The sequence below is a fragment of the Geotrypetes seraphini genome, chromosome 11 (assembly GCF_902459505.1).
Source record: "Geotrypetes seraphini chromosome 11, aGeoSer1.1, whole genome shotgun sequence".
NCBI lineage: Eukaryota > Metazoa > Chordata > Amphibia > Gymnophiona > Dermophiidae > Geotrypetes > Geotrypetes seraphini.
This window is the reverse complement of record NC_047094.1, coordinates 51,545,431-51,569,123: the sequence shown is the minus strand read 5'-3', so window position 1 is coordinate 51,569,123 and position 23,693 is coordinate 51,545,431. Positions and strand designations below refer to the sequence as shown.

The window sequence follows — 23,693 nt, the reverse complement described above, 5'->3', positions numbered from 1 at the left end:
TACAGGTATACCGGAACCTGATGTTCCACCAGAAGAGGAGGAACCCCATCGTCATCATCTTTACGATGAACAGCTATGTGCCAATATACCTCAAGTCTACGTAGATGGCTGTGCCTTCCACCAGACCTCGAACCATAATTTGGTCGCAGGAGTAGGTATAGTGTGGAATGTCGACACACCTATGGAAACTTTGAAGTATAGATTGGGTGCTAAAACCAACCAATACGCAGAGATTGTAGCAGCCTTGGTCGCTGTACAGTCTGCAGTACAGAAGGGGATCCCAGAACTGATTATCTGTACAGATTCTGATTATGTGCGTCAAAACTTTGTGTCTCACTTACCCGTGTGGAAAAAGAAGGACATGTTAAATTCCAAAGGAAAGCCTGTCCATCATGGCGACTTGATTCTAGCCTTAGATCAATTGGTACGAGACAATGACATGACCATCTACTGGAAGAAAGTGAAAGGTCATGCTAAGGTTAATAGTTCTGACAAGATCGGAAATGACCTTGCGGATCAACTGGCCAAAGAAGGTGCTTTGTCAGGTGAACTATGGCAATGCCCTGAAGAGTTGTTTTCGATGGTACAAGCTATTACTCGACGCCAAGCGAAACAGGTAGCTGAAACACCTGTAGTGCAGTGGGGTAATGATATCCCTTCCTTTGATCTTGTAACCGCTCAGAAGACCGATCTTATCCTGGGAAAGTTCTATAACTTCATACAGAATCCACAGGATCATCCATTGTCTGAAGACGATCAGAAGGATGAAGAACTTAGGATACTCTACACCTCCAGAGAGAAATTTTCGATTCATCAGAACCTGCTCACTCGGACGAGTAAGCATGGTATTGTGCAGTGGGTTGTACCCCGTGCATATCGAGGAATCATGTTGCAACATGCCCATGATGAACCTTGTGCAGGACATAGAGGTGAAGAAGTTACCTATGAGACACTGAAGCAAGTGGCCTATTGGCCTCATATGCGGCAAGATGTGCAGTTATATACGAGAGGTTGCTTGACTTGTTGTCAATTTCAACCCTCTACACCACTTCACCGAGCACCCTTGAGAAAGAAGGGTTTGGTCATGCCCTGGTCCGACATCCAGATTGACTGGATTGGCCCAGTGGTCCGTTCCTCCCGAGGTAATAAGTATATGTTGACTGTAACTTGTTTGTTTACAAAGTGGATTGAGTGCTTGCCTGCACCCAATTGTACGGCAGAGACTACCGCTACCTTGTTACTGAATCATGTGTTCAGTAGGTGGGGTTTGCCCATGAGAGTGGACTCAGACCAAGGATCACATTTCACTGCGGATGTGATGCGACATATGTGGAAGATGCTCGGAGTGAAAAGTAAATTGCACATAGCTTATCACCCTCAATCATCGGGACAAGTGGAAAGAGTGAATCGTACTATCATCACGATCCTGAAGAAGTACGTGTCTACCTCTGGTAAGAATTGGGACATGAAGTTACCTTTGGTACTGATGGCTATTCGTGCCACGCCTCACCGTTCTACGGGGGTGACGCCTTTTGAAATGATGACAGGTAGAGAAATGACATTACCAATTCATTTGTTGTATAGAACTAATGATGTAAATCTTTCCAGTGCTACTACTGCTCATGAATATGTCACCCATTTACGTAAACATTTACAGGGTGCATTTTCCTTTGCCCAGAAAAATCTGGAAATTGCTGCTAAAGGTAGAAAAGCCTATTATGATCATAGGACTACCACAAAGGAATACCAAATTGGCGACAAGGTATTCTATTACAATTTTGGCAAAACCAAGGCCAAAGAAAGTAAATTTTTGCCAAGTTGGCATGGTCCATTCCCTATAGTGGAAAAAGCTTCACCTGTGGCTTATCAAATTCGCATCAAATCAAATTCTCCAGGTGCAGATGTCCTTAAATGGGTCCACATTAATCAACTGAGACCATGTCATCCCAGTAAATTTGCCCAGGATGAAACCATTGTTGTGATGAAGACATTAACCTAGCAACAGCCTAGGCTGTTCTCTCTCTTTTCTGTTTTTCAGATGGCGAAACGAGTTCTGCCGATGCTGTTCCTGGTTGTCCTGCTGATTGGCGTTGGTACCAAAGTAATCGATCCTGGTCCGCAGTCCCGTGTTGTCCTTCAAGATTCTCCTGGTTTCTTCCTCTTCCCGTTCCAGATCTTGCTCCAGACCATCTTCTTTCGATGTTTCTCTTTTCCATTTGGACTCTACTCCTACTGAAACTGAATTGGAAATCCTGGATGTTTTCCGTGGACATCACATCAACTTTACTCTTGAAGTGGAACAATATTTGATGACAAAGCCTTCCCACACCATTGAACTGAAAGTTGATAATGATAAGCTTCATATTGAGGACTTTCATATTGGCTCCTCCAATGTACATGAAGTTGTTGATACCCGCAGTATTGATCTTTTTATCACTGTTGTTATTCCAATTTTTGCCATCTTGTGGGTTCTCTTATTTGGGTTCTCTGTTTTTGCACTCTATGAGACCATCCGGATTAGACGTCTTATTCAACAGAAACCATCACATACTGACTTAAGAATGCATGATTTCATTGCGGCTATGAAAGAGTAATTTTGCTAGCCGTATTTTTGATTATGATCTTTCTGTCTTAACTTTTGCTTTGGCATACCTTTTGTGCCTTGCTAAGTAGTTATGATTTTTGATTTTATCATATATTGCCATTATTCAGTGATTTTATTATCATTTATTTGGCTGGGTTCATATATTTTGCCCTTGCCTTTATGATTATTATCCATTGATTATTGATATCTTTGATTTATTGCTGATTTATATGGTATTGCTTATGTTTATGCATTTTTATATCACCTTGGGTCTTGTCGATCCTTTCCTACTTAGTTAGGTTGAAGGTGAAATTAACTCCATTGAAGTTATTTCTCCTCCAAAAGGGGGGACTGTAGGGATATTTCCGTATTCACACCTGAAGGTTAGGCCTCCATGATGTCATCAAGCCTGAACCATTGTTTCAAGAATATCTCTCTGCAAGCAACTTTCCAGCATGAATTTTGCAAGAAGTAAGAAGAATGATGCATTATGGGGATGTACCCGAATGTTGCTATTCAAGGGCATTCATCTGTGCTTTAATAATGGGACAGTGTGAATCTTGAAGAAATTATTCTGTTCTTATCTGTCTAACGGCCCTGGGTCTTCCAGCATACATGATACTTTATACAGAAAGGCTATTCATCAAGTTCTGTTTCTGGATTGGTCCGAGGAAGTCATCTGATGAGATTCAAGAAAAGAAAGGTGCTAATTAATTAATAATTAGTTAGTCTGTGATAAGGTCCGGGGAAGCTCAGATCTGCTCACAGATGTTCTAATTGTAAACTTTTTCTTTCAATAATTAGACCTGTAAGTTACCTTGTGTGATTCTCTGCCTAAGAGATAGAAATTCGGACATTTAAAAACTGTTCTGAACTTAGCACAGATAAACGGAACTTATTGCTGATGATTTATAGCCTCATCAAGGATTTTCAACACGTGTAACTTTTACAACGGTATTCCTGACGTCTTCCAGCTGACAAGAAAATTTTCTCTTCCACCTAATTGTGCCGGAGAGGCTAATTAAGGGTGAGCATACGGAAATTACTTTTATTAGCTTGGGAATTAGATAGGAATCATTGATAAAGGTAAAGGGTTGAAAAGTTACCTGGGTGATAATATAATCATTTGTTAATCAGGGATTATTATTATAAGGAATAGTGTGTGTTTAACAAGAAGTTTTACTCAATTGTCTAACCATTAGATTGTGATAATCATGTACTGAGTTTCATTTGTGTAATTAGATATTTTGAACAATATTTAGATTCTGCAGCTGGCTTGTGAATTATATTTTTCTATTTTCATAATAAAGATATTTCTCATTAGCCTGGGTTTTGTGTCGTATAATTAGACCATGATATTTGGACTTGAATAAGAGGTTATGGTTTTCTCTAGACCACTTAACAGAGATATAACGTGTTTATATTACTGCTAAGTGAACCATAAATCCTTCTACACTCCAGGGGAGACTCCGATTGAGATCGGGGTGTGGCCAAGAAAGAGGTAGATACTTCCCTGGAGTAGTAAGCCGGAGCCTCAGAGTCCCATGAACGAAGAGGTTCGACCAAGGCGTGTAGGGGGCGTCGAGGAACGGCCCTATGCCAGATGGACTGGGAAAGACCCCGGGGTCTGAGGAAATCGCTGGGGAAGCCTTGGAGAAGGCGGGGTATAGGAAAAATCCCCAACAGGCTTCGAAGCAGGCCCTTTAGAAGCCGGCAATTGCCTCGATGGGGAACATACACTAGAGTCCAATTCGAGGACAAGTGTGTGTCTGAATGGACTCAAGGTCGGAGACCTGCCCCAACAGGGCGGGGAAGACCGGGGCCGTTTAGAAGAGGTGAGCCTCCCCGCAGTAGCGGGGGAAAAACTGGTCCCCGGCCTGGACCCCCGAAAAGTCACCGGCAACTCAGGGGAGGAAGACTCGCTCGAGAGAATCTGACGAGTTTTACGGGTGAGGCTTGAGAGACGAGGGGATGCTCAGGCTGGTCAGACTGCGACTGGGTCGAGACCGAGGTCAAAGGCGTCGAAGTCGGGACTAGTTGGCTTACCACCGAGGAAACCTGTGTGGTAATAATGGCCTTAAGCATGTCCTCTAACATAGGCACCGAGACCAAAGGTAGGTGGGTCAGAGGTGCAGCAGTGCGCTCCTTCGGGGGCGGCCTCGAGGAAGAGTATTCCCTACGTGAGGAGGCACGCTTAGATTGATGTCTCGAAGACACCGACGAGGTGGCGCTGACATGAGACTCTGAGGTAGGCTTCTTCGCTGGCATACCTGAGGATGGAAGAGGAGACTTACCCGAGGCCGGAGTAGCAGGAGGGGCCGAGGCCGGAGCCTTCGAGACCGAGGACTTCAAGGCCGAGACGCCCAACAATGGCATTGAGGCCGAGCTCGAGGCCAGTCCCGCAGGATCCATGGGGCCAAAGAGTTGGAGAATCTTGGCCACCTGTCGACGAAGAGCCCACAGTTGTAAAGTCGCACAACAGGGACACGACTCAGCACTCCACACACCAACGATGAGGATCGGTGATGGAGATAACCCGGTTGCACTTAGTACAGTTTTTAAATCCAGAACGAGGCCGGGACATAAGAAAAAGGAGGGCCGCGGCCCCGTGAGGCCAGGCGGCCAGAGGAACACCGGGAACCCGGTCAAAAATATACGAACTGAAAAAAATTAAAATTAAAAAAATTAAAGATGCGATCACAGCGACTCAACAGAAACTAACCAAATAAGCCGTGGTGCAAGAGAGACAACGAAATCGCACAAAGCAAGGGAGCAGTGCTTTTGGCTCCGCGGAGAACTGAGGACACGCTGAGGAGACGCATGCCCTAGACAGGGCGGGAGGGGCACGCGCGGGCCAATCGCAAGCCTGAAGGTCTTCAAGCAAGTCTGCTTGCGAAAACGTCAACCAGGGGGCTCCGTTGGTGACGTCACCAACATGTAGAAAATATGCTGCCTGCTTGTCCTGGGATAAGGCCTTTATCTGCCATCATATATACAGCTAACTCACATCATGCTGCCACAACTCCCATTTTTATCAAACTCATTCCTTTTCCTCTTAAAATTCTTAGGGACCATTCCTAACAATACCAGGTTCCAGCCTCTGCTTTACGCCTGCTAACTCTCCTATCCCAACACTCCTGCTCCATAAGACAGGTCCATCATTAATACCAAAAGGTTTCTATCTCCTGACAGCCCCTCCAGCACTGAATCGAATCCCTATCATATATAAATTGTATTGTAGAAAAGCATTAACTTTGTCATTTTAATATTCTAATGCCTGCTTATGTTTTTCATAGGTATTATGCCGATATCATATTCTCTCATTTTAATTTCAGTGCTGTTAAATGTATATATTTGTTATACTGTTTCAAGGTAGTCCTATTAGGTTTCAATTTGCTGAGTTTGAGTTTACCTTATGGATTGTATTTGTGTTTATATTTGGTCATTTTACTATTGTTATGCTGTTAACAAAATTGTAAATTATTTTAAACTGTACCTGCTGTACACTGCCTTGGGTAAATCTTTATAAATGTGGTTAATAAATAACCCTAATTCTATCAGGGATTAAGTTCCAATCTTATGAAAGTGTGTTTATTAGCATCTTCCCCACCACCTCAATTATGTGGGGAGTAAAAATCTGATATGTTATTGTTTATTGGCAATTCCAAAATCTAATAAAAAAATGTAACAAAGAAACAACCTAGAAGGTTTGGAAAATTCATAATTATGCATAATCTTTGGGTGACACAAGTTAGGCCAATAAAATATCAGACAGTGAAAAAGTCAACTGCTGCTTATATATCTGGGGCTACTATTTTTCCAAGAAAGTTTAGTTATGCCGATGACACTACGATCATCATTTCTTATAATACAGCTATATCTCATATTACCCAAATAATTGAGTCTATACTGAAACTGATGGAATTATGGATGCAAGAATTTAAATTCAAATTAAGTCATGATAAGACCAAATTCTTTGTTGCGTCTCCACCTAGAATTTTACATGAACCATCAATTACTCTAGACTCAACACTCTATAAGATAAATTCAACGATTAAAATATTGGGAGTTGTTATAGATCAACACTTGACCATGAAAAAGCTTTGTGGAAGCTGCGTACCATAAAATCATATTTTGAATTTCCAGCCTTTAAACTTTTAGTTCTGTTGCTACTTCTAAGTCTTCTCGACTATTGACATGTACCAAAAAAGAAATGGTTAGGCTTAGACTAATTCAAAATATGGGGGTCAAATTAATTTATGGTCTAAAGAAATATGATCATATGACTCATTTCTACTGTGAGTTGCATTGGTTTCCAGTGGAGGCAGGTGTCTTGTTTAAGCTGGGTTGTTGTCTTTGTTACAAAGTTGCGTATGGTATTGCTCCAAACTATATGACTGATAGATTTCTCATAGTATTCCATAAACATAGGAGAGAATTACATGCATTGTTTAATTTTTCATCTGCTCAAGGTTGTAAGAGCAAGAAATACTTGGAACATACACTAGCATTTCAGGCTGCTTTCTATGACAGGGAATTTAGGCCACTGTTGCGTAGTGCTTGCTCTTACAAGCACTTTTGAACTCAATTGAAATTCCTCTTTTTTCAAAATATTTAATGAACTAATTTAAATCATCCTTAGGTTATGTTATTTTTAATCTTTTGTTCACCGCATTGAACTTAGGGTTATGCGGTTTATAAGTACGATGTTATGTTAAATTGGCACATAACATTGCATGGAGTTTTGAACAAGAAACAGCATCAACCTCTTGCTACTGCACAGGAGTTCAGAATCCTGCGACAGCAAACCACAACAGAGACTGAGTCTTGCAAACTAAACAAGCAGGACCAATGTGTGCTGCAAGTCCCCCTCACCTATTCAACAACCCTATATATGTAGGTTGGAACAACTTTAGGGGGGGGGAGGTGTTGGTTCTGATTGTATCCCATCTTGCCCTTGCACCCATTATGATTGTGTTGGCCCTATGATATATTAAATAGCATCTATAAGACTAATAAATTAATGCTGTGCTTTTAAGTCTTGGTCTCCCCTCTGCACTCCCCCCCCCAAAAAAAAATAAAAATTCTACAACAGCTCAAGGGTACCGTAAATTCTGTGACACCAATGAAACGTTTACATTTAATGTCTCTCCCCCCTCAAAAAAATTTCCTACAACAGCTGAAGGGTACATTTTGTGGCAGTCATGTAACATGTTTCCATTTAATCTAGGCAAATTTGTATTATACTTTGTACAAATGAAGCTGCTTTCCACACAGTTAGTAGAAGGGCAAAGGGGACAGAGGAGATAATAAATCAAGATAGGGATCCTTTTTTCTCATTTATTCAAACACATACTCCACAGCCTCCCTCATCTCCCTACTCACTCTCATACACATGCTATATTATCTCTTCCCACCCTCTTACTCCCACACCACCCCAATCCTGACTTCTATGCAGTCAATCAAGCGGTATAACGTGTTTAACAAACATTAATATGGGCCCTGCTGAGCACTTGCTCTAATAGCTTCAGCAATGCAAGGAGCTGCTTCCTCCTTCTGTAGAACTCTGGGCTGGAGTACCATATTTTGTCCTCTGAAGCATTACAGCGTCATCTGCAGGTTTGAGTAAGATACACAGACCTCAAGCTGCACAAGAGAGCAGACTGAAGTGCCACGGTGCTATGCCATAAGAACCAACATGGAGGGTTATGAAGACATACAAGCTGCTACTATCTAGCTTACATCTAGTTTACCAACCCATCTCATAGGCAATTTCACATAAGAACTGGAATCCAAAACAATGGCTTATGATATCTAAAGAGATCCAGGCAATTTGCTGCATGGGTCATCAGATTAAACAGCTTTTAGGACCAGGGCAAGTATGAACAATAAACAGGCAGACAACAGCTTGTTCTGGCACAATTCTTAAAAGTCATTTTACAAAAAAAGTTATGGTTTTGAATTTTGAAGCAATGTTTTTGTTTGTAGTGAATCCCATGATTTTGAAGGAAATTAACACACAGAGTAATCACAGGTTTTTGTCTATCATAGAAATACTATTTATTTCAATAGTGCTACTAGACATATGCAGTGCTGTACATTAAACATTCAAAAGACAGTCCCTGCTCTAGAGTGGATGAGGGACAAACTTTCATTATAGAACCCTCTAAAATGTATATTGGCAATGTTCATTTTGTAAATACAGTAAATGCAATGATAAAGCTAAGCCATTTGAATACATTTGGTAGTTACATATTGAACAGCGTTACTATGTGATCTAATTTTTCAAGATAAATGATTCCTGATCACAAAAACTATAAGTCCAAGTACTTTTGTTAAAGATGGGCAAAGGGAGAAGAGAAGGACAGGTTCTTAAGTTTACAGTGAAGAAGACTCAAAACTTCTACAATTATTCACGTTTTATTCAAAGAATTTAAGTATACGTCCGTGGATATGCATGATAGCTGGGGCGCTTTGGAAGCTATATGTACACAGTCTAGTAACAACCTATACACTAACATATTTGACCCATATGACTCCTGTTATGGAAAACGTACACCTTAAGTCTTTTAATTGAACAAAATACACAAATACAGGTAGGCAATTTGACAGTAGCTTTGGTGCACACTTTAGACACATTAAAATGTCGCGACCATTGTAGGGTATGTTCAGTGAGGTGTCAACCTCCACTCTCGTTTTCACCCCCTAATCAGCTCTTTTGCGGAACTCGTTATTGTGCCTCTGGACTAACAGCAGAACTAAACCACTAGCAATGTGGAAGAAAACTCCAGTGAAGATTTTACAGGTATGTATTTTGCATCGGACATTGGCCCTACCTTAGAGAATACAGTTGGCAAATGCAGGACGTGCCACGAACTTCACCAAAAAAAATGCAAGTTTCTCTGCCTCGGCTAAGAAACGGGATTTAAACCCGCTTTCGTTCCCCACTTCTGAGAGTCGCACTAACCTTACGTAGGGTGGGGGGTAAAGGGGGAGCCGCAACGGCCGGTACATTAGGGGCCCGGCTCCCACTGGGAAGCCCGATGGCCATTAATAAACATCTGCTTCCCCCTATCCCGCAGCTAGTGGCTCAGCACTACGGGAAACCCCCCCAGCCGCTCCCCGCACGGAGCTTACCCCAGCACGGACACGTCCCAGGGGTCAACGGCGCACCAGGAGCAAGACGACCATCGCAGGTGAGGGCGACGAGCTCTGGTTCCAGACACCTTGTCCCCCAGCAGCTCTCGGGCCGCCCCTACTAAACACAACTTTCCAGCAGCCCTCGGCCAAGGAGCGGCGCTCTTTGTTTGTCAGGGGAGGGAGACGAGACTAGGAGCATTGGCGAGGCCGCAAAGGCCGCTGGGAAGGGCCGACCCTCCTCCCCTAGGCAGGCGGGGATGCTAGTTAACTCTTTCAGGGAAATAGCTCGCACCTACGGTAGGTTAAGGCGACTTATGCTCAAGAACAATGGGTATTTAGCTGTCCACCCCGATGGTTCACAATCGCGGGGGGTCTGCTACAAAAGTTTGTCCTGTGTGGTTGTGTGTGATCTTTTCTATTTTTATGGAATTCTTTTCAAGTTCTGATTTTATTGTTATTGATTGTACTGTGCTTTGATCTTTTATTTTTAGTTAACCAAGCGGTATAACGTGTTTAACAAACATTAATATGGGCCCTGCTGAGCACTTGCTCTAATCTTTAGGGGAAAAAAAAGCTCATTCACAAAGGCAATAGAGGGTTAAACGACCTAGTTAAGAAGCATCAGTAGGATCAGAACAGTCTGATTCCCAGTTTTTAGCGCTGGACTACTCCCCTCTGGGGACTAATTGCTAAAAGGTTGGTGGTAGTACCGGTAATTAGGGCTGCCCGATTCAGGGAAAAAATTTTCGATTCGATTTTGGCCTATTCTAATCGAGTTTTTTATTCGATTTCAATGACACAGCTTTTTAAGTTTAAAGTTGAATCAATTTTTATTATAAAATTAAACAAGCCAGATTAATACAGATGGATCCTGCACAGTCAATGCTAACAGAAAGCCAGGCCCTTTTCATACACTCGGAATACAGATATACCCTCACCCAATATGGAATAAATATTGTAGACAAAACTAAACGGCCAAGAAGCCAGATTCTGCATACAATGCAACACCACAAAAACAGTAACACATGAGATATAAATTTGAAAAAAACTAAAACAACAATCACCACTTTACAAATTAACAAATAGAAATAAAACAAAAATGGAAAATAAGAATACACCATTTTATTGGACTAATCCATTTTTTAAATTAGCTTTCAGAGGCCAAAACCTCATTCTTCAGGTCAATACAGTATATTGCTGGTATGGTATCCTGTCCTGGTTAGTAAAAAAATGTATTGAAATTAGTCTAATAAAAAGATTACTTTATTTCCATTTTCTATTTAAAAATATTTATCAATACAGCTACAATAAAGCAACCTTTTGTCATTTCTGCTTTAATCATCCTATTCACTCTCTTCTTTCCATCCAGCATGTCTTCTCTTCCTTCCATACATCTGTGCTCTCTCTGCCCCTTCCATCCACTGTGTCCCCCATCCATCCCCCTGTGGCCCTACCTCTCTTTCTGATATGCATGGACGGGGAGAGGGACCTTGGGGTTATAGTGTCCGAAGATCTAAAGGCAAAAAAACAGTGTGACAAGGCAGTGGCTGCTACCAGAAGGATGCTGGGCTGTATAAAGAGAGGCGTAGTCAGTAGAATGAAGAAGGTGTTGATGCCCCTGTACAGGTCATTGGTGAGGCCCTACTTGGAGTATTGTGTTCAGTTTTGGAGACTGTATCTGGCGAAAGACGTAAGAAGACTTGAGGCGGTCCAGAGGAGGGCGACGAAAATGATAGGAGGCTTGCGCCAGAAGACGTATGAGGAGAGACTGGAAGCCCTGAATATGTATACCCTAGAGCAGGGGTGTCAAAGTCCCTCCTCGAGGGCCGTAATCCAGTCGGGTTTTCAGGATTTCCCCAATGAATATGCATTGAAAGCAGTGCATGCACATAGATCTCATGCATATTCATTGGGGAAATCCTGAAAACCCGACTGGATTCCGGCCCTCGAGGACCGACTTTGACACCTGTGCCCTAGAGGAAAGGAGAGACAGGGGAGATATGATTCAGACGTTCATATACTTGAAGGGTATTAACGTAGAACAAAATCTTTTCCAGAGAAAGGAAAATGGTAAAACCAGAGGACATAATTTGAGGTTGAGGGGTGGTAGATTCAGGGGCAATGTTAGGAAATTCTACTTTACGGAGAGGGTAGTGGATGCCTGGAATGCGCTCCCGAGAGAGGTGGTGGAGAGTAAAACTGTGACTGAGTTCAAAGAAGCGTGGGATGAACACAGAAGATTTAGAATCAGAAAATAATATTAAATATTGAACTAGGCCAGTTACTGGGCAGACTTGCACAGTCTGTGTCTGTGTATGGCCGTTTGGTGGAGGATGGGCAGGGGAGGGCTTCAATGGCTGGGAGGGTGTAGATGGGCTGGAGTAAGTCTTAACAGAGATTTCGGCAGTTGGAACCCAAGCACAGTACCGGGTAAAGTTTTGGATTCTTGCCCAGAAATAGCTAAGAAGAAAAAAAAAAAAAAATTTAAATTGAATCAGGTTGGGCAGACTGGATGGACCATTTGGGTCTTTATCTGCCGTCATCTACTATGTTACTATGTACAGATTTTCCCCCTCTGTTCCCTTTCTCCTTCTATACACCTCATCCCAGGGCAAGTATCTTTCTCTTTTTTTTTCTTTCCATTTATGGATTTTTCATCTTTACCACTCTTCTCTCATTTTTTCTCTCTTTTCTTCTCTCCTTGACTTCAGACTCTCCCACTCTTCCCCACTACCTTAACTCTCTCTTGTCTCCAAGCCATCTTCTTCCCTGCCTGCCCTGTAGCAAGGCATCCTTTTTCCCTCCACCCATACCCCCCCCTAGGAGGGAATTATCAAACCTTATTTCCTTCCCCCTCTCCTCCTTCCCTCCTTTACTCACTTGCTGTCTTTCTTTGTCATTCCTTCCAAACACATACACAATTGGCAGCACAGCCTTCACAACATGCTGCTCTTACCGGCGTCAGGTCTTCCTCTCTACCAGGTCCCGCCTACTTCCTGTTTCCGAGAAGGCAGGACCCTGCATAGAGGAAGGCCCAATGTTGGCAAGAGCAATGTGTTGTGAAGGCTGCCGCTGTGGAGAAGTTCTCGGACCATGACGATGTTGGGCCTGCACTGAATTGGTGGAGCCAATTTTTTTCCAGATTTAATCGATTCGAATTGATTCAACCAAAGTGAATTGATGAATTGGACAGCTCTAGTAGTAACTACCATGAATCCAGCACAGAAAAATTGCCACAGTATGCTTAAAATAATGAGCATGCAAATTCATGCTGTTAAACAATTAACTTTCCTGTCAGTGCCTGAACAAAGATTGGCTCAGATGCTGACAGAAAAGTTGATATTCAAAATAGTAGAAGAACTGGTTTGTGATGATTTAGATTGTAACACACCCAAGTTGTCAATCTGAGCAGTGTAAGTTCTGTAGAATGATGGTGTCATCAGGGACGTGCCAGAGTAAATCAGGGCAATAGAAGGCCCCAAAGCAGCATGTGTAGAGTGCTGCAGATGCTGCTGGAATCGGCAGGTTTGTTGGGACCGTGGGAAGGGAAGGGGGGGCGGTAAGGGACTAAGGGAGCCGGCCAGACCGTGGGAAGGGAAAGGGGGGGTAGGGGAAATGCTGCTGCTGCACAGGGAAGTGGGGGGGGATCAAAATGTTTCTGCATAGGGAAGTAGTATGGGGGAAATGCTGCTGCACAGGGAAATAGAGGGGGAGGGAATGCTGCTGTGGCTGCTGCACAGGGAAGTGGGGGGAGAGAAATGAAGACAGACAGCGGGAGGAAGGGAAACAGAAAGATAAGAAGAAAGACACAGGGGCAGAGAGAGACACAGAAAGACAGACAGACAAAAGGGGCCAGGGATAGAGACAGACAGAAAGACAGCGGGAGGGAGAGAGAGACAGAAATAAAGACAGACAGACAGACATATATTCTAGCATCCGTTAATGTAACGGGCTAAAATACTAGTGGTATTATAAACCCAACTGAATTCTGGGCTCATTACGAACTACGACCCATAACCGAGGAAATACAGGATTTCCCAAGAAGATGGGGAAAGTTCAGTAAGGAAGTATCAGACCAATTGGCACCATACCAAACATACAAAAAGAAAGAAAGAGTGGTTCGATTCAGAACTATTAGTTTGCAAACAGGAACTACGAAAATTGGAGAGAATCTGGAAAAAAACAAACAAAGAAAAAGACAAGACAAACTGGAAACAAAAAATGAAAAAATACAAAACTCTGATCAAAGAAAAACACACAAAACACTACGCACAGAAAATAGGTACATCAAAAATAAATAGTAAAGAACTGTTCAAACTAGTAAAAACAATAACAGATACTACTCAGATCCTGAAAAAGGACAACGAGAGCACCCCATCTGCTCAAATCCTAGCCAATTTCTTTAAAAATAAGATCACCGACATAAGAGCAACAATACCTATGCCCATAACCAACACAGAATTCTATTTTGGACCCCACGAACAGGAGTCCAGAGCAGACATGCTCTGGAACCACTTTGAGTTTCCAAACTGGCATCAATTCTTAACTTTGTTCAATAAATACACCAAGTCAAACTGCTTACTGGACAAATGTCCATCTAAGATCATGAAAGTTGCTCCACCTGACTTTAAAAAGGAACTATTCACTTGGCTAACAACTACTCTTATTAACGGGATATTGAATGAGGACATGGGGCACATACTGATCACACCTATCCTCAAAGATCAGAAAAACTCAATAGCCCTGACATCCAACTACAGGCCTATAGCGAGCATCCCCCTATTTACTAAACTGTTCAAGTTTGCCTGTATTTGTTTCAAGCAGGTCTGGGGGCAAGCGCCTTCTTACCTGCTACCACATTTCGTATTACACAACCCCACACGACCAACCAGAAACCGTAACATATTTACATACCCAAAAATCACAGGCTGCAAATACAAATCCTTTTTGGAGAGGTCCTTCATGTTCCAAGCAAGCAAACAGCAGTTCTGGCTGGGTAAATACATCAATGGAGTCACTCTGACCTATGGCGCATTCCAGAAAGCAATTAAAACCGTACTGTTTGACAAATTCATCTCCTAAACAAAAGCCTCACCACTTACAAAGTTATATTTTCCCTCTGTCAATTTCTGTGTAATATGCTGTTCCCCCACTTTCTGTATTGTTGCAACTCGCAGATTGTCCAGCATTATCCCTTGGGTTGCATCCATGAGACCTAAATAACATACTTAAGATTCATTTTCCTTTCAACTACTTCTTGTTAATAAGTTGTACCCTCACTACTTGCATCCTGTAATTTGCTGACTGTCCAGTTTTATTCTGTAATTCGCTTATCCAGTAATTTGCTGTATTCTGTAACTGGCTTTACTCTGTAATTCGCTTCATCCTGCAATTCGCCTTATTGCCCAGCTCTATCCTAAAATTTGCAGATTGTCCAACTTTATTCCTTGGGTTGCATACATGAGATCTATACTACATACTTAAGATTCATATTTCCCTTTTATCTATTTCTTATATAATAAGTTGTACCCTCACTTCTTGCATTCTGTAATTCGCTGATTGTCTAGCCTTCTTCGATGTGAACCGCCTAGAAGCCATTCGACTGTGGCTGTATAGAAGAATAAAGTTATTATTATTATTATCATGCCTGGACAGACTCAGCTTCAGTAGTTGGAGAACAAGGCCAGTACCAGACCAGTACCAGGCAGACTTCTACAGTCTGTGCCCGGCTGGATGGATAGGCAGCCCTTGCCAGGCAGACTTCTATGGTCTGTGTCCAAAATATGGGCTTTAATGACAACTTCAGTAATCGAAGATCAAGGCCCTGAAAATGGCAAGGACAAATCAAAATCAAGTATGCATATTTAGTATCATATCATACCTATGCTATGAGTTTATCTTGTTGGGCAGACTGGATGGTTCATACAGGTCTTTATGTGCCATTATCTATTATGCTACTATGTAACCTCTAACCTCTGTTACTGCAATCCATTTAAGAGGTGTGAGACTCAAATGAGACAGACTTTGGGAGTAAAAAGAGGAAATAATTCTTCAGAGAATAAAAGTTGAATTCATCGAATAGCTGCCCAGTGAAGATGATGAAGGCAAAAGCAATAACCACATTCAAGATAGCACAGGTTAACTACAGAAAATACCTTCAAAAGGGGGATGTGAGCATCAAATAAGGTCTGCTATGATATTACAAGAGGAAGGATATGGTGCTTCTTTACAGTCATTACAGTGTCATTACACTGTAAAGTCTTTACAGTCTTTACAGTGACTTTTTATTTGTTTTCTAAGTCTGTTTTTAGGGCTGGCTTAACCATTAGGTAAAATTGCCTAGGGCAGCAGCTTCTGAGAGGCAACAGACAACAGCTGTAATCAAAGTAAAAGAATAGGTCCTGAGAGCCTCACACAAACTCAAAGAACCATCTATCACTGTATATATACAGTGGGCAGTGGGCAGTTTTCAAATAGCCCATTTACCTGGAAATTATCCCTCATTGCATATATCCTCTATAATAAAACCCTAAGCGCACATGTGCGCTTAGGGTTTCGTGTTCCCTGCCACCGTGCCGAATTTCAGGCGCATGGGGCAGCTTGCGATGGCGGCGGCAGTTTGACTCCTGTGCTGCCGGGTTTGACTGCGAGGTGGGTATATACTAGTCTTTAAGCCCATTACATTAACGGGCTTAAAGAAGACAAAGACACACATCTATTCTATATATACTAGTCTTTAAGCCCATTACATTAACGGGTGCTAGAATAGATGTGTGTCTTTGTCTTTCTTTTTTTTTCTCTCCTTGGCTGCTTTCTGTCTGTCTGTCTTTCTTTCTTTCTGTCTCTCTCCCTCCTGCTGTCTGTCTTTCTTTCTGTCTCTCTTTCCTCCCTCTGTCCATCAGTAGCCCTTCTCCCTTCCTTTTACCTCCCATGTGTCCACCACCACCCCTTCACTGCTCCCCCTGCCCAGCAGCAGCCCTTCTCCCTTCGTTTTACCTCCCCCCCCTGTCCAGCAGCACCTCTTCCCTGCTCCCTCTGTCCAGAAGCAGCCCTTATCCCTTCCTTTTACCTCCCCCCTGTCCAGCAGCACCCCTTCACTGCTCCTCTTGTCGAGCAGCAGCCCTTCTCCCTTCGTTTTACCTTCCCCCTGCCCAGCAGCACCTGTTTCCTGCTCCCCCTGTCCAGCAGTAGGCCTCCCTTCCTGTTACATTCGCCCTGCCCAGCAGCACCTCTTCCCTGCTCCCCCTGTCCAGCAGTAGGCCTCCCTTCCTGTTTCTTCCCCCCCTGCCCAGCAGCACCTCTTCCCTGCTCCCCCTGTACTGCAGCACCCCTTACCTGATTCCCCTGTTCAGCATCTGGCTGTTTAGAAGAGGAGGGCAGATAGAAGAGCAGCAGGGGGGCCTTACAGTACTTCCTGGCTGTGGATAGGTCTGCCGCTGCCTGGAGGAGCTGAAGAGCAGGGTAGCCCACGCTTAGAGGTTGCTCGGGTGCGTAGGAAGCTGTTTTGCCCGCTAGTGTGTGTGAGGAGTGGCCAGGATCGCGTGCAATGTCCGACGTTCTTTCGCCGACCGTTTAGTTCTGTGCCGGAGGTATTTTTAAGTTTAAAGCTGCCGCAGCGGCTCGTTTCACGATCCCCGCCTGCGTCGGGAGACTTCTCCGACTCAGGTGGGACTCGTGAGGAGCCGCCACCGCGGCTTAGAACTTAAAAATAACTTTGCTCAGAACATCCTTGGGGTTCCATGAGTGTGGTGCCATTTTTTCTCCCAAGGTAATAGAACCCTAAGCACACTTGCGCACTCCTGCCACCACGGACATACAGATCATGGAACACGCAGGTAGGAGTGCGCATGTGTGCTTAGGGTTCTATTACCTTGGGAGAAAAAACGGCACCACACTCATGGAACCCCAAGGATGTTCTGAGCAAAGTTATTTTTAAATAGTAGATTTTATTATAGTAGATTTATATATATATATATTATAGTAGATTTTTATATATATATATAAATATGAAAATGTGATGTCCATTTATGTTCTGTGGAGGTTGGGGTTGAAGCAATCATAATTCTTAATTATAAAAATATCAGAGAGATGAGGTGCCTAAGAGTTAATTGAGGTTGTGCAAGACTGAAGGCTTGCTTAGGGTGCCTCATACTCCATACTTGCCCTGTGACCCTCCACTTGCATGTGTAGACATAAGGATTTCAAACCAAGTTTCAGGTAATATTTTTTATTAGCTAACAAAAGAGCTGTGATGAGTTTTCCAGAGTTATTGTTTCTTCATCATATCAGTAAAGAAAAAGTGATTTATTCTGAGTTTAATTAGTACAAGCTGCCGGCTTATGCCACTGCAACTCAGTAAAGGGAAGGGTGACAAGGTAATAAGGCAGTGAAACTTTACAATTGAAAGTGTTAGATCTGATAATGGTGAGAAAGTCAATATTTCCAAGTTCTTTTTGTGTTTGTTTCCAAAGTGACTGACCTAATTTAAAATGTTTTCTATTCTCCCGGATTCCTAAGTTCCCTTTAAGTACCCTGATTGTGAGGTCCTTAAAAGAGTGACCTTCCTTTAAGTACTATTCACCTGCTGTCTTTGGAGCCAATGCAGAAAGCTTGCTGTGTTAAAACCTGCAGTATCATGGGATAGCAACTCAGAAAAGATTTCAGTGCAAGTGTTAACTTGCACAGAAATTCTGACTGTACAACACATTGAAATTAATGCGAATGCAACACATTTGCTATCACGCGGCATACAACAACAACAAAAAGCTTTGGCTACGTGACTACTGAGAGAAAATGTATGTCAGGGGCAGCATAGAAGGGCTGATTGAAAGGATTGGATGCCTACTGGCATCTCCTCTCTCCCCCCCAACACCCTGCCTCAGATGCCTGCATTGGCTCCTCTCCCTCCCTGATGATCAAACCAGAACTAACCCTCCCATCCCCAGTCTGATGACCCAACCTTAACCAGCCCCCCTCCCTATTAAAAGGTTTCCCTGGTAGTCTAGTGGTCCACCCCTTCCCCTGACCCAACCCTCTTTCCTAAAATAAAATAAAAAATTAAATCCCTGGTATGTACAGTGACACCCTCCCCAGTTCATCTGAGCCCACTCGCCGTACCTAATGCCTGCTCTCTCCTTCCTCTGGTGCTGCCATATTGAAAAATGGTAGCACCTTGCCCTACACCAGGGCTGCCCAAGTCCAGTCCTCGAGATCTACTAGCAGGCCAGGTTTTCAGGATATCCACAATGAATATGCATGAGAGAGATTTACCTGCACTGCCTTCTTGGTATGCAAATCTCTCTCTCATGCATATTCATTGTGGATATCCTGAAAATCTGGCCTGCCAGTAGATATCGAGGACTGAACTTGGGCAGCCCTGCCCTACACAGTGCATTCTGCACCAAGCAATATCTGCTGCCATATAAGGGAATTTTTCCTTAAATAGTGAGAATACAAGTGAGTGGGGAAAGGGCACTAGATTGTCAGGAAAATCTTTTAATTGTGGGTAAGGGATCGGCTTGGGTTAGGTCAGGGAAGCAGGGGGGTCTCTACACAGAACTGTAGGGTCAGGAGAGAGATGCTGGTATGTGGTAACAGTGGTTAGCAATAATAATAATAACAACTTTATTTTTGTATACCGCAGTACCACAAGCAGTTCAGACTATGGAGGAAAAGTTCATAGTCTGCTATTGAGATAGACATGGGGGAATCCACTGTTTGTCCTGAGATTGTTGTTACTATTTGGGTTTTTGCCAGGTACTTGTGACCTAGATTTGCCATTGTGAAAACAGGATACTGGTTAAATGGACCATTGGTCTGTCCCAGTATGATATTCTTATAAATATATATTTTCAAAGGGTATTATAATAAATTTAAAAAGACCTGGGGGCCATTGACGACTTACTGTAATGAGTAGACACCATTTTCTATTGAAAGTATATTTACAAATGGGGGGAGGAGGGTGAATTAAAGTTTTACTATAGGTTTAATCAATAGTAAAGAATATTTATATTTGTATATTTTTGATTGAATGCTAAAGGAAAGGGTGGGTGGGAAGGGAATAAATTTATTTATTTGATGTTATACTAGAAAGAAATTCAAGTGATGTATTTAATTTTAAATGTTTTATTATTTGTACACTTGTTGTAAGATTAAAAAATGAATAAAGAATTAAAAAATATATATATATATTTTCAAATGTCACTCTTTCTGTCAGTAACTGAGTCAATTACCACTCAGGCACCAACAGGAAAAGTAAGATTTATCAATGAGCTGTGCATTTTTGCCATAATTTTAACACAGCAGTAATTTGCATGCTCACTGATTATTGCATGCGGCAGTATTTTTTGTGCAATATTTTTGTGTTGGCTTTTACTAAACAATGGTAAAGCTTTTTACCACAGGCCAGTAAGGTAAATGCTCTGATGCTCATAGGAATTGAATGAGCGTCAGAGCATTTACCTTGCTGGCTCACAGTAAAGTGCTCTACCACAATTTAGCAAAAGGCTAAATGTGGCAGAGTTACAGTTGTTTTTTAAAAAATGTATTTATTTATAAGTTTTCAATTTATACAATCAAGATAAACTTGCACAGAAAGAGGATTCATGATCAGTGATGTTAACTTATCACACCAAAACCAAAATAAGCAATATTAACATAAATCTTCTCAAGTCCTCAAATAGATCCAAAATGAGATTCAAAAGGGAGTTCTAATAGAAGAAAAAATTCCCTCTAAGAAATCATTAGCTATCAAAGAGTAAGGATATTTATATTCCATTAAGCACTCTCCTTCTCCAAGCGGAATAGGGACAGGAAGGTCGTCAATTGGAGAGGTTCATAGAAAACAAACTTCTGAGTTTTGTAATGAATTACACACTTACAGGGGTGTCTAAGAAAAAACGTTGCCCCTAAAGCCAAAACACCAGGTTTTAACAGCAGAAATTCTCTTCTACGCTTTTGAGTATCCCTTGCCAAATCTGGAAACATTTGTATCTTGTAACCTAGAAATTCTTTTTGCCTATGTTTATAGACCATTCTCAAGAGCCAACTGCTGAAACAAGACATTTCGCTATCAGATGTTTCTAGTAAAGCTGATATGTTCATAGACTCTTGATTTATTACTTGTTGAGTGTCTCACATCTTAGTCGGAAGGCTCGGTAATTTCCAATATTTCTAAGAGATATCGTTTCAGCATTTCTCTAGGAGTTATCGTAGGAACTTTTGGAAAATTAATCAATCTCAAGTTATTATTCCTGGAAAAGTTCTCCAGTGATTCAAGTTTCCTTCTTAAACTTGTATCATTCTTAATCAATGTCTCTTGTAGTTTCTTTGATAATCCTATCGTAGAGTTAGGTCCAGGGAGGAGTGTGAGGACCTGCAAAGGGACCTGGACAAGCTGGAAGACTGGGCAAACAAATAGCAAATGCGCTTTAACGTGGAAAATGCAAGGTCATGCATATAGGGAAAAAGAACCCGTTGTTCAACTACAAATTGGGGGGGGGGCATTGTTGGGAGACAGCAGACTTGAGAGAGACTTGGGTGTGCTGGTGGATGCATCACTGAAGCCATCTGCACAGTGCGCAGCAGCCTCGAAAAAAGCCAACAGGATGCTGGGCATCATAAAGAGGGGCATAACAACCAGGACGCGGGAAGTCATCATGCCATTGTATCGAGCGATGGTGCGTCCACATCTGGAATACTGCGTTCAGTATTGGTCGCCACACCTCAAGAAGGACATGGCGGTACTTGAGAGAGTCCAAAGGAGAGCAACGAAACTGGTAAAAGGGCTGGAACACTGCCCATACGCCGAGAGGTTGGATAGGCTGGGGCTCTTCTCTCTGGAAAAAAGGAGGCTCAGGGGAGATATGATAGAGACCTTCAAGATCATGAGGGGCATAGAGAGGGTGGATAGGGACACATTCTTCAGACTGAAGGGGACAACAAGTACGAGGGGGCATTCGGAGAAACTGAAGGGAGATAGGTTCAAAACAAATGCAAGGAAGTTTTTTTTCACCCAAAGGGTCGTGGACACTTGGAATGCGCTACCGGAGGAAGTGATCAGGCAGAGTACGGTACAGGGATTCAAACAGGGATTGGACGGATTCCTGAGGGATAAAGGGATCGTGGGATACTGAGGGAGGAGCTGGGATGTAACACAAGTATAGAAAGCTAACCAGGTAATAAGTATAGAAACCCAACAGGTCGTGCATGTGCAAGACCGGAGGATTAGGACTACGATGGGAAGATAGGACTTCAATGAGAAACCAAGGTGGCAAGGGAGCCCCTTCTGGTGATTCAGACAGGTCGTGACCTGTTTGGGCCGCCGCGGGAGTGGACTGCCGGGCAGGATGGACCTATGGTCTGACCCGGCGGAGGCACTGCTTATGTTCTTATGTTCTATATCTTCTTGTAAGTTATTTATTAAAGATTTAGAAACATCCAAATCTTGTTTCAAATTTCCAGTTTCATTATCATGCTCCTTAATTTCCCTTCTATTTGTTGGAACTGAGAATTAAAGCTCTTACCCAGGTTAGAAATCAGGTCCCAAAGGGATTCTAAAGTGATTTCATGGGGTTTTTGAGGCAAGAAAAATTGTAAATACCATTCAGTCTGCTCACCAACTGCTGGCTCTTCCTGTCTCTGTTCCAGCTGGGATGATCTTATTCCGGTTGATGTTAAATCCTCACTCTCCACGTTTAGGCTCTCTTGAAAAGGTTGAGAACCCAAACTTCTGCTCTCCGACTCAATTTCTCTGGCTTCTGGGGTAGAGTGTTCTCCGTCTCCCGGAAATACTCCCTCCTACAGGGAGCTGGTGGTATGAGGTTGTAGGGGTGGTGCTCTAGCGTCGGGGCTCAGTGTTGTTTCCAGCCTCAAGGAGACCGCCTGCATCTCGCCTCTCTGCCATGTCTCCAGCAGGAAAATTGCCGACACTGCCGTCATGTCCTGCATTCGCCATAAGAGTTTGTCAATGTTGCCGAGTGCAGCAGGCCCAGAGCGCTGCGAGGCACCAGCCACGCTCCTGCCTCTTCTCTTCAGCATCTGCCCAAAGAATATAATTCTCGTTGAGAGAAAACCAGATAAATTATTGACGAGTTCCCAGATGTTCTCTCATTAAGCTTATGCTGCCACCATCTTGGATCTCCACCCCAGCAGAGTTACAGTTCAGCTGCAAGGCTTTCTGCAAATCCTCCACACTGCTGCTCCATGCTTGTTATCTCCCTCTATACCAGTGGTTCCCAACCCTGTCCTGGAGGAACACCAGGCCAATTGGGTTTTCAGGCTAGCCCTAATGAATATGCATGAAGCAAATTTGCATGCCTATCACTTCCATCATATGCAAATCTCTCATGCATATTCATTAGGGCTAGCCTGAAAACCCGATTGGCCTGGTGTTCCTCCAGGACAGGGTTGGGAATCACTGCTCTATACTATTTTGCAGAGTGAAATCATTTAGGATCCTTTTTACTCTAAGCCACTGTCCACTGTCGGTCCTCGAGGGCCGCAGTCCAGTCGGGTTTTCAGGATTTCCCCAATGAATATGCATGAGATCTATTTGCATACACTGCTTTCAATGCATATTCATTGGGGAAATCCTGAAAACCCGACTGGACTGCGGCCCTCGAGGACCGACATTGGACACCCCTGCTCTAAGCTAATGCATGCTTATTGCAGATTAAAATACACTACTGTGGAGTGTGCTCAGGCTTAAATAAATGAAGCTGCAGCCTAATACCAAAATTCTGTTTGATGGTCTGTCATAAATAGGGTATTGACTTTTAAAGTCTGAAGGGAAAGGAGGGGGTTGGTAGGAGAGATAAATGGGGGAGGGGTGAACAAGGGAGTCAGTCCCGTCTCCAACAAGTTCATTCCAATCAAGAATTCTAAGATTAAGATGTGTGCAGTTAAAAAAAAAATCTACACTTTCATAAAAAAGTCTCGTATATATTATTAGTATCACTAGTCTTTAAGC

At 42.8% G+C, this 23,693-nt stretch overlaps 1 protein-coding gene across 4 annotated transcripts in view; it reads right to left on the bottom strand.

Annotated features, from left to right (window-relative positions):
• Nucleotides 1-23,693, bottom strand: part of LOC117369105 — a 52,292-nt gene that overhangs the window by 22,083 nt on the left and 6,516 nt on the right. Inside the window, exon 1 of one of the 4 annotated variants that reach the window (XM_033963110.1) lies at nt 9,722-9,995. The exons of 1 other annotated variant lie outside the window; for it this stretch is intronic. The gene's annotated coding sequence lies outside the window, so the exon portion shown is untranslated. 2 more of the 4 variants (XM_033963107.1, XM_033963108.1) reach the window with 2 other exon arrangements.